The sequence below is a fragment of the Moschus berezovskii genome, chromosome 7 (assembly GCF_049115385.1).
Source record: "Moschus berezovskii isolate FMDL1 chromosome 7, NW_MosBer_1.0, whole genome shotgun sequence".
Classification (NCBI taxonomy): Eukaryota; Metazoa; Chordata; class Mammalia; order Artiodactyla; family Moschidae; genus Moschus; species Moschus berezovskii.
In genome coordinates this window covers 46143534-46154127 of record NC_142466.1, presented here as the reverse complement: position 1 = coordinate 46154127, position 10594 = coordinate 46143534, and positions in this window count along the sequence as shown.

Sequence of the window (10594 nt, the reverse complement as noted above, 5' to 3'; positions counted from 1 at the left end):
CCATCACCTCCACTAGCTTTGTTCGTAGTGATGCTTTCTAAGGCCCACTTGACTTCACATTCCAGGATGTCTGGCTCTAGGTGGGTGATCACACCGTTATGATTATCTGGGTCGTGAAGCTCTTTTTTGTATAGTTCTCCTGTGTATTCTTGCCACCTCTTCTTAATATGTTCGGCTTTTGTTATGTCCGTACCATTTCTGTCCTTTATCGAGCCCATCTTTGCATGAAATGTTCCTTTCCTATTCTGACATAGCTAACATCTTTGCTCTATTCTTCTGATATAACATATCAGCACTGTGCTTTGATTCAAATTCCTTTTAAGTTTTGATGCCATGACAAGAAATGGACTGATATTTCACCATCTCAGTTTTAGAACCTTAGGGTTGATTGTATTTTTTATATCATTCCCTGCTGCTGCTGCTGCTGCTAAGTCGCTTCAGTCGTGTCCGACTCTGTGCGACCCATAGATGGCAGCCGACCAGGCTCTGCTGTCCCTGGGATTCTCCAGGCAAGAACACTGGAGTGGGTTGCCATTTTCTTCTCCAATCATTCTCTAGAACAGCCAAATTTCTTTTTGTTCTAAGCCGTCTTTAGCTGTGTCTCTTTTCTCGTCTTGCCATGCTCCTGGAATGCTATTGAATTAGAGAATCTTTTTATATTTATTATCCATTTGTTAGCATTCCTTATAATCTTTTGTATCTATGTGTGTTTTAATAGTGAATATAAGCTAAAGTCTGTGTTCTTTATTCTTTTCTCTATTTTTCTACTTCTCTGTCACATTTGTTAAATTTTATTTATTTATGGCTGTGCTGAGTCATGGCTGCTTTGCATGGGCTTTCCCTAGTTGCAGCACGCAACCCGTTGGGGTTGGGGTGGGGGAGAACTTCTCTTCGTAGCTGTGTCTGGACATCTTCTTGCAGTGGTTTCTCTTGTGGCGCATGGGCCATAGGCACGCAGTCTTTCGTAATTATAGCGTTCAGGCTCAGTAGCATGTGGGCTCTAGGGTACATGGGCTTCGGTAGTTGCGGCACACAGGCTCAGTAGTTGTGGCTCTCTGCCCTAGAACGTGTGGGCTTCACTAGTTGTGGCACACGGGCTTAGTTGCTCCACTGCATGTGAAATCTTCCTGGACCAGGGAAGGAACCTGTCTCCTGCATTGGCAGGCAGATTCTTTACTCACTGCGCCACCAAGGAAGACCCTTCTGTGTCCCATTTAAGCAAACTTTGCTTACTCCCACGTCATGAAGACTCCCTCCACGTTTTCTTCCAAAACGTCTTTGTCTTTCAAGTTAGATCTGCAATCCTTCTGGAATTAATTTTTTTTGCATATCATGTGAGATAGGGATCAAAGTACATTTTTTATATGGATATCTAATTGTCCCTACATTATTTACTGAGAAGACCATACTCTCCCTCCCTGCGCTGCAGTCTCACCTTTATCGTAATCCAGGTAACTGTATCTCTAGTATCTCTATCTCTCTCTCCCTGTCTCTGAGTGCTTTTCTGTTATATTGATCCCCTCATTTGTTTTTATATCTACACGATTTTATTAAAGCTATATTAATGAGTTTTAATTTTTCCTCTTGTGGCTAGGACAGTACTTGAACTTGTGATTTTTCACCTGCAGTGAAAAGTCTCACCTGAGACTTCCATCCTGGGGATAATGCTGTGCAAAAGACATCCCAATCGTTTTTCCCCATGTTTCTCTGTTCCACATTCACCCTAGGTCTGTATTCAGTCTCTTCTCTTTCTCTCTGAATGTGTTTGTTTCTCCATGAGTATAAAATCATACTCTGATCATTTATTTTACTTATTGAATGTCTTCTCTTCCTTGTGCATTATTTCAAAAGTAGACAAATAAGGGATTTAAATATATTTTTAAATGAAACAGATATCAAATTACACTTATCTATATAGGCTTCAATAAAGTGTTTTATACTATAAATAAAAGTGTTTTCTACTATAAATTCAATGTGTTTTTTCTTTATTTTAGAAAAATATTTTCCAGTCGCCCTAAAACAACATGGTTATCTGAATTCTACAAAGAAATGATTTTGTTCTAATCTAACAACCATTACAAAATATGTCCTATTATAAGTTTAAAGTCTTAAATAAAAAATGAATATTGTGATAACTGTGGCTTCCTAGAATGTTTGCTCACAGCTACCATATTGTAGGATCAAGTAAACTTTATCTCACATTCCTTGATTTAGAGTAGATTCATGTTTGTAATCTGTGAAGCAGATCCCCTGATGATGTCTGTTGGCCTCACTGGCTCACTTGCAGGGTGAAGACTTGACTAAAACAGAGACTGTGGGCCATGTCCAGCAGTTCCCCATTTCTGCTTATGGTTTATCAAGTTTCCAGAACTAGACCTCAGGACCATCAGTTTACTCCTCCCTCTTCCTCGTGTCTCAGCTTCAATATTGACCTAATTCCCTCGCACAGAATCTCTTGTTCCAGTTACTTCTTTTGTGAATTCACTGTAACTGTCTTCCCTTAGCCTTTATATCAGGATGTTCATATTGGCTTAAATAAAAAGGAAGTCTATTATCCCATGTAACAGAAGACTCTTGAGAGTCCCTTGGACTGCAAGGAGATCCAACTAGTCCATTCTAAAGGAGATCAATCCTGGGTGTTCATTGGAAGGACTGATGCTAAAGCTGAAACTCCAATACTTTGGCCACCTCATGCAATGAGTTGACTCACTGGAAAAAGAGTCTGATGCTAGGAGTGATTGGGGGTGGGAGGAGACAGGGACGACAGAGAATGAGATGGCTGGATGGCATCACTGACTCGATGGACATGAGTTTGAGTGAACTCTGGGAGTTGGTGATGGACAGGGAGGCCTGGCGTGCTGTGATTCATGGGGTCGCAGAGTCGGACACGACTGAGCAACTGAACTGAACTGAACTGAACAAGAAATACACAGAGAGAATGACACTGTCTCTGTTTCTCTGCAGTTTTCTTGACCCCACCAAACTGTATCCAAGATTGAGGCAGTTCTAGGTTCCACATCTAGCCAATCATACCTCATGTCTCATCGGCCTTCCAGGCCACATATCTACCCTCAAACCAGTTGTTGGCAAGGATTTATTTACCCAGTAGCCAGGGATGCGATCATCTTCTTCTGGGTCACATGAGGTAAGATACCTGAACAAAATCAGGGTCTTATACCATGGAAGATAGCATTTGAATGCTGATAGATAACCAACAGTGTCTGCCTCGCTTTAAATAATTGCAGCCGCCTCCTGACTGTTCTCCCTTCCTTTTGTTTTTAGCCCCCATTCTCTCAACATTTATAATGTTGAGAAGCCAGTGCAGCCCTCTTTAAACACAATTCTGTCACCATAGGCAGACCGTCTTGGTCGGTGGTCTAGGTGACCCTTCCAACTGAAGGATAAAGTTTAAACACCTTGGCCTCTCCATTCAAGATCCCCATAATCAGCCTCTACCCTTTGCATGTTTTCATCTTCTTTTTTTCCCCCCAAATTTTACTGAAGTATAGTTGATTTACAATGCTGTGTTACTTTCCACTATATAGCAAAGTGATTCTGTTATATAGACATATACATATGTATTTTTTTCCCATTATGCTATTTATCACAGGATGTTGAATATATTTCCCAGTGTTATACAATAGCACTTTATAATTTATCCATCCTATATATAATGCTTTGCATCTGTTAATCCCAAACTCCCAATATGTCTCTCTCCCACCCCCTTCCCTTTGGTCACCACTAGCCTATTTTTTGTGTCTGTGAGTCTGTTTCTGTTTCATATCATTTGGGTTGTATTTTAGATTCCATGTATGAGTGACATGGTATTTGCCTTTCTCTGACTTACTTCACTTAGTATGATAATGTCTGGGTCCATCTGTATTGCTGCAAATGGAAATATTTCATTCTTTTTGTGGCTGAGTAATAGTCCATTGTATGTATGTATACACACACAAACACACACACACATACCACATTTTCCTTATGCATTCTTCTGTCAATGAACATTTAGGTTGTCTCCATGTCTTGGCCATAAATAGTGCTGCTATGAACATTAGGGTGCATGTATCTTTTTGAATTATAGTTTTGTCCAGATATATGCCCAGGAGTGGGATTGCTGGATCATATGGCAACAATATCTTTAGTTTTTTGAGAAACCTCCATACTATTCTCCATGGCGGCTGCCCCAGTTTACATCCCTACCAACAGTATAAGAGGGTTCCCTTTTCTCTACACACTCTCCAACATTATTATTTGTAGACTTTTTAATGATAGCCATTCTGACTGGTTTGGGGTGGTGCCTCGTTGTCATTTTGATTTCCATTTCTCTAATTAGAAATGGAGAGCATCTTTTCATGTGCCTTTTGGCCATCTGTATGTCTTTGGAAAAATATCTGTTTAGATCTTCTGCCAGTTTTATGATTATGTTGTTTATTTTTTCATTATTGAATTATATGAGCTTTTGAATATTTTAGAAATTAAGCCCTTGTAGGTCATATCATTTGCAAATATTTTCTCCCAGTCTGTAAGTTGTCTTTTGTTTAATCATTTGCAAATATTTTCTCCCAGTCTGTAAGTTGTCTTTTGTTTATGGTTTCCTTTGTTTTGAAAAAGCTTATAAACTTGATTAGGTCCTATATGTTTATTTTTCCTTTTATTTCTATTGCCTTTGAAGACCAATCTAAGAAAATACTGGTGTGATTATCAGAGAATGTTTTGCCTATGTTCTCTTCTAGGCATTTTATGGTGTCATGTCTCATATTTAAGTCTTTAAGCCATTTTATTTTTGTGTATAGTGTGCGAATGTGTTCTAAAATCCTCTGTCTATATTCTTCCTTCTCTCTAGTTCCTTATAACAGGGGTGGACAAATTTTTTTTATAAAACATAAAATAATTATTTCAGGTTTTGTGGGCCATGTGGTTGCAACTACTCAACTCTCCCATTACAGTCAAAAGCAGCCATACTTAATAGGTGAATAAGTGCGTGTGACTATGTTCCAATAAAATTTTATTGACAAAAGAGTCATAGATCCAGAAGACATACAGGTGGTTGCCAGAGAGGCAGCAGAGGAGAGAAATAGGTGAGGGAGATTAAGGGGTGAAATAATGTTGTGAAATAAATGACTGGAAAGTAGAGAAACCAGGGGAGACATGGTATAAGATGAGATGGAGCCCTGAGGGCCATAGTGAAGAGTTTAGATTCCATTCTAAATGTAGTGGGAAGCTGTTGAAAGTTTTAAGCAGGGGAATGATTGATCCAGTTTGTGTTATGAGATCCTTTTTGTTGCAATATGGATGAAGTATTAAAGGGGCCTGGAGACAAAGAGAACAGTTAGGTGACAGGTGTCATAAGCTGATGGCAGCTCAGCCATGGTAAGCCTGCTCAGCATGACAGGGAGCATGTGTTCCTGTCATGTGCTTAGGGAGAAGAGGAGACTCTGTGGCTTGGGGTCTATTCTTATTTCCCTCCCCTTCCTTACCCCGCTTTTTATTTGAGCTGTTTTGTTGTATGTTATAGACCCTTGTAAACAGCCTTAAATCCTTCCTGAATATCCCAAATACTCCTCAAACCCTATGATATAGATCTCTCTCTGATCCAAAATTATTTCATTACATTTCTCAAGAAGAAGAAATACTGCTTCTTATAGTTTCTCAAGAGGGTTGACATTTCTGGGTAGATGGATTTAGTCCCAGCTGTGAAGACAGTTGGGACTTTTAGAGAAAGGGGATCCAAAAAACCTAAACTGCTACTAAGAACAATTTATGAAGGTCGGTCATAAACCTTGGAATAAAGCTTTTCTGATATTTTTCTAGGCTTTTGTGAAAGGACAACACTTGGAAATTCTGCGGACAGTCAGGGGAACCTCAAGTTTGATAACTATGAAGAGAGGAGTTACAACTGGGGAAATAGTGGTGAAGGTAGAAAGGGTGAAGTAAGACAGGAGACTAGTTCCTCAAAGTCAGGAGGGTTATGAGAACGCTCTGGTCTGAACTTTAAGAGGTTACTGGAAATGGATAGTTGCATGCACACGCACGTGCACTCACACATGCAGATCTGTCGAAAAGAAGACATAACAGGTGAGCCTGTGGCAAGTTAAACTAGCATGATTATACTTAAAATCACCTACTCGGGGAGCGAGGTGTTGACTGCCCAGTGTGGCGTCGACAGGGAGTAAAAATCTGGGCTGCTATACCCATAATGGAAGTACAGTTCTCCCCTTCTTAGACCATACCTCTCAGCCAACTCAGTGTCCTTCCTTCCCAACCACTGCTCAGTGGCTTGCTGACTCTGTCTGCTCTTTGGTCACTTCTACCAGCATCTCTGTCTTTTCATTCTCAGTATCGTATCATGGCTCTGGCCTCTGACTGGGTGTCTAAGAATCTTAGGTACCTCATTTGACCCAACTCTTGTCCTGTTTTCTTGAGCAGTGAAGTCATAATTTCATGACCTTGTAAGTACAGTACATGGAGTAAAACATTTCCTAACGCTGATGTCTTGGAGAATTTTGAGCATGACTTTACTAGCGTGTGAGATGAGTGCAATTGTGCGGTAGTTTGAGCATTCTTTGGCATTGCCTTTCTTTGGTATTGGAATGAAGACTGACCTCTTCCAGTCCTGTGGCCACTGCTGAGTTTTCCAAATCTGCTGGCATATTGAGTGCAGCACTTTCACAGCATCATCTTTCAAGACTTGAAATAGCTCAACTGGAATTCCATCACCACCACTAGCTTTGTTAGTAGTGATGCTTTCTAAGGCCCACTTGACTTCACATTCCAAGATGTCTGGCTCTAGGACAGTGATCACGTTATCGTGACTATCTTGGTCGTGAAGATCTTTTTTGTACAGTTCTTCTGTGTATTCCTGCCACCTCTTCTTAATATCTTCTGCTTCTGTTAGGTCCATACCATTTCTGTCCTTTATCGAGCCCATCTTTGCATGAAATGTTCCCTTGGAATCTCTAATTTTCTTGAAGAGGTCTCTTGTTTTTCCTATTCTGTTGTTTTCCTCTATTTCTTTGCATTGATCACTGAGGAAGTCTTTCTTATCTCTCCTTGCTATTCTTTGGAACTCTGCATTCAGATGCTTATATCTTTCCTTTTCTCCTTTGCTTTTCTCTTCTCTTCTTTTCACAGCTATTTGTAAGGCCTCCTCAGACAGCCATTTCGCTCTTTTGCATTTCTTTTCCATGGGGATGGTCTTGGTCCCTGTCTCCTGTACAATGTCACGAACCTCCGTCCAGAGTTCATCAGGCACTCTATCAATCAGATCTAGTCCCTTAAATCTATTTCTCACTTCCACTGTATAATCATAAGGGATTTGATTGAGGTCATATCTGAATGGTCTAGTGGTTTTCCCTACTTTCTTCAATTTAAGTCTGAATTTAGCAATAAGGAGTTCATGATCTGAGCCACAGTCAGCTCCTGGTCTTGTTTTCGCTAACTGTATACAGCTTCTCCATCTTTGGTTGCAAAGAATATAATCAATCTGATTTCGGTGTTGACCATCTGGTGATGTCCATGTGTACAGTCTTCTCTTGTGTTGTTGGAAGAGGGTGTTTGCTATGCCCGGTGCATTCTCTTGACAAAACTCTATTAGCCTTTGCCCTGCTTCATTCCGTGCTCCAAGGCCAAATTTGCCTGTTACTCCAGGTGTTTCTTGACTTCCTACTTTTGCATTCCAGTCCCCTATAATGAAAAGGACATCTTTTTTGGGTGTTAGTTCTAAAAGGTCTTGTAGGTCTTCATAGAACTGATTAACTTCGGCTTCTTCAGCATTACTGGTTGGGGCATAGGCCTTCTCCAAGCCAGGCTTCAGCAGTATGTAAACCATGAACTCCCAGATGTTCAAGCAGGTTTTAGAAAAGGCAGAGGAACCAGAGATCAAATTGCCAACATCCGCTGGATCATGGAGAAAGCAAGAGAGTTCCAGAAAAACATCTATTTCTGCTTCATTGACTATGCCAAAGCCTTTGACTGTGTCGATCACAATAAACTGTGGAACATTCTGAAAGAGATGGGAATACCAGACCACCTGACCTGCCTCTTGAGAAACCTGTATGCAGGTCAGGAAGCAACAGTTAGAACTGGACATGGAACAACAGACTGGTTCCAAATAGAAAAAGGTGTACGTCAAGGTTGTATATTGTCACCTTGCTTATTTAACTTATATGCAGAGTACATCATGAGGAACGCTGGGCTTGAAGAAGCACAAGCTGGAATCAAGATTGCTGGGAGAAATATCAATAACCTCAGATATGCAGATGACACTACCCTTATGGCAGAAAGTGAAGAGGAACTCAAAAGCCTCTTGATGAAAGTGAAAGAGGAGAGTGAAAAGGTTGGCTTGAAGCTCAACATTCAGAAAACAAAGATCATGGCATCTGGTCCCATCACTTCATGGGAAATAGATGGAAAAACAGTGGAAACAGTGTCAGACTTTATTTTTTTGGGCTCCAAAATCACTGCAGATGCTGATTGCAGCCATGAAATGAAAAGACGCTTGCTCCTTGGAAGGAAAGTTATGACCAACCTTGATAGTATATTAAAAAGCATAGACATTACTTTGCCAACAAAGGTCCGTCTAGTCAAGGCAATGGTTTTTCCCGTGGTCATGTGTGGATGTGAGAGTTGGACTGTGAAGAAAGCTGATCGCCGAAGAATCGATGCTTTTGAACTGTGGTGTTGGAGAAGACTCTTGAGAGTCCCTTATACTACAAGGAGATCCAACCAGTCCATTCTAGAGGAGATCAATCCTGGATGTTCATTGGAGGGACTGATGCTAAAGCTGAAACTGCAATACTTTGGCCACCTCATGCGACGAGTTGACTCACTGGAAAAGACTCTGATGCTGGGAAAGGTTGGGGGCGGGAGGAGAAGGGGACGACGGAGAATGAGCTGGCTGGATGGCATCACCGACTCTGTGGACATGAATTTGAGTGAACTCCGGGAGTTGGTGATGGACAGGGAGGCCTGGCATGCTGTGATTCATGGGGTCGCGGAGAGTCGTACACGACTGAGCGACTGAACTGAACTGAACTGAACGCTGATGTCTTAATAACATTTTTAGAAAATGAATAATTTGTGGAGACAAATGTGTATGTATGAAATATATATATGTATAGATGGAAATGGATACACAGAAGCATAAATATATACATCTGTAAATTTGTGTGCCTGAATGAGAAATGAACAGTGTGTATGTCTGTTAGGTACAAAGCAGCTGTAGCCTATGAGGAAGGGACAAAATGAGCAAGGAAGGAAAAGTAAAGAAACTAAAGTTGACAAAGAGAAAAGGCAAAGATGTCCACTTATCTCTGGCTTTTAATGCAAAACATGTAGCTGTCAGATAATATCACACATCCTCCAGCATTCCCAGGGTTCTGCCCTTAAAGATGGCGTTTTCTTTCCTAATCCCAGACCTGGAGGGACTCCATTTAATCTTCTTTTATTTATTTACTTTTGATCAATCTTAAGAGGTTTCGCTTTGACCAACAGGCTCAAGAACTCCCATTAGCTTCTCTAAGGTTACCCGTGGTATGTATGTACATATGTATGTATGTGTATATATATATTTCTGAGTATCTCCGGAGTGTCTGGTTGAAGACGGAATCAGAGACACCCATTCTTACCACAGTAAAGAAAATTGATAGTAAATAAAGGAACCCCAGAATTAGACATAAGGGTTAAACCTCAATTGTCCCATTTACCTGCTATGTGACCTTCAGCAAATTGTCTGCCTTCTCTGGGCCTCAGTTTCCCTATTTATAAAATGGGATCCATGAGAGTACCTACCTTCTAGGTTTGCTGTGAGAGTTAAATGGGTTAATATACATAAAGTTATTGGAACTGCCCTGGCAATGTTTAGGCCTCTATGAATGTTAGCCTGTTACTGAATTCCACTTCGGTAAGAATTCCTAAAAGTAGTAGCAGACTGCACATTCTCCTAACTCCTTCTGATCAGTCCTCACCCACACAAGCCTGTGTGTCAGAATGTTCACCAAAGACAGTGTCTGAGTGGTCAGGGAGGCTGGAATGGAATGTGTGCAATGGCAGACCTCTGGTTACAGTATGGGCAGACTGCACATTCTCCTAACTCCTTCTGATCAGTCCTCACCCACACAAGCCTGTGTGTCAGAATGTTCACCAAAGACAGTGTCTGAGTGGTCAGGGAGGCTGGAATGAAATGTGTGCAATGGCAGACCTCTGGTTACAGTATGGGCAGACTGCACATTCTCCTAACTCCTTCTGATCAGTCCTCACCCACACAAGCCTGTGTGTCAGAATGTTCACCAAAGACAGTGTCTGAGTGGTCAGGGAGGCTGGAATGAAATGTGTGCAATGGCAGACCTCTGGTTACAGTATGGGCTAAGCATTTTCCTCACCTCCCTCCACCTGTGAAAGTCTGATCCAGCCAAATCCCTTGCTGCATTTCAGTCTGTATTCATTTCTTTTCCATCTTCTCTTCATCTTTCATTACTCCCTGGTCAATAGAAGGGGCTGAGTCTCAAGGCTACCACTCCCATTCCACATTCCAGCTTCATTTGCTAAGGAAAATGCTCAGGATCACTGGGCAAGTAATGAGGAGAATTTGGCG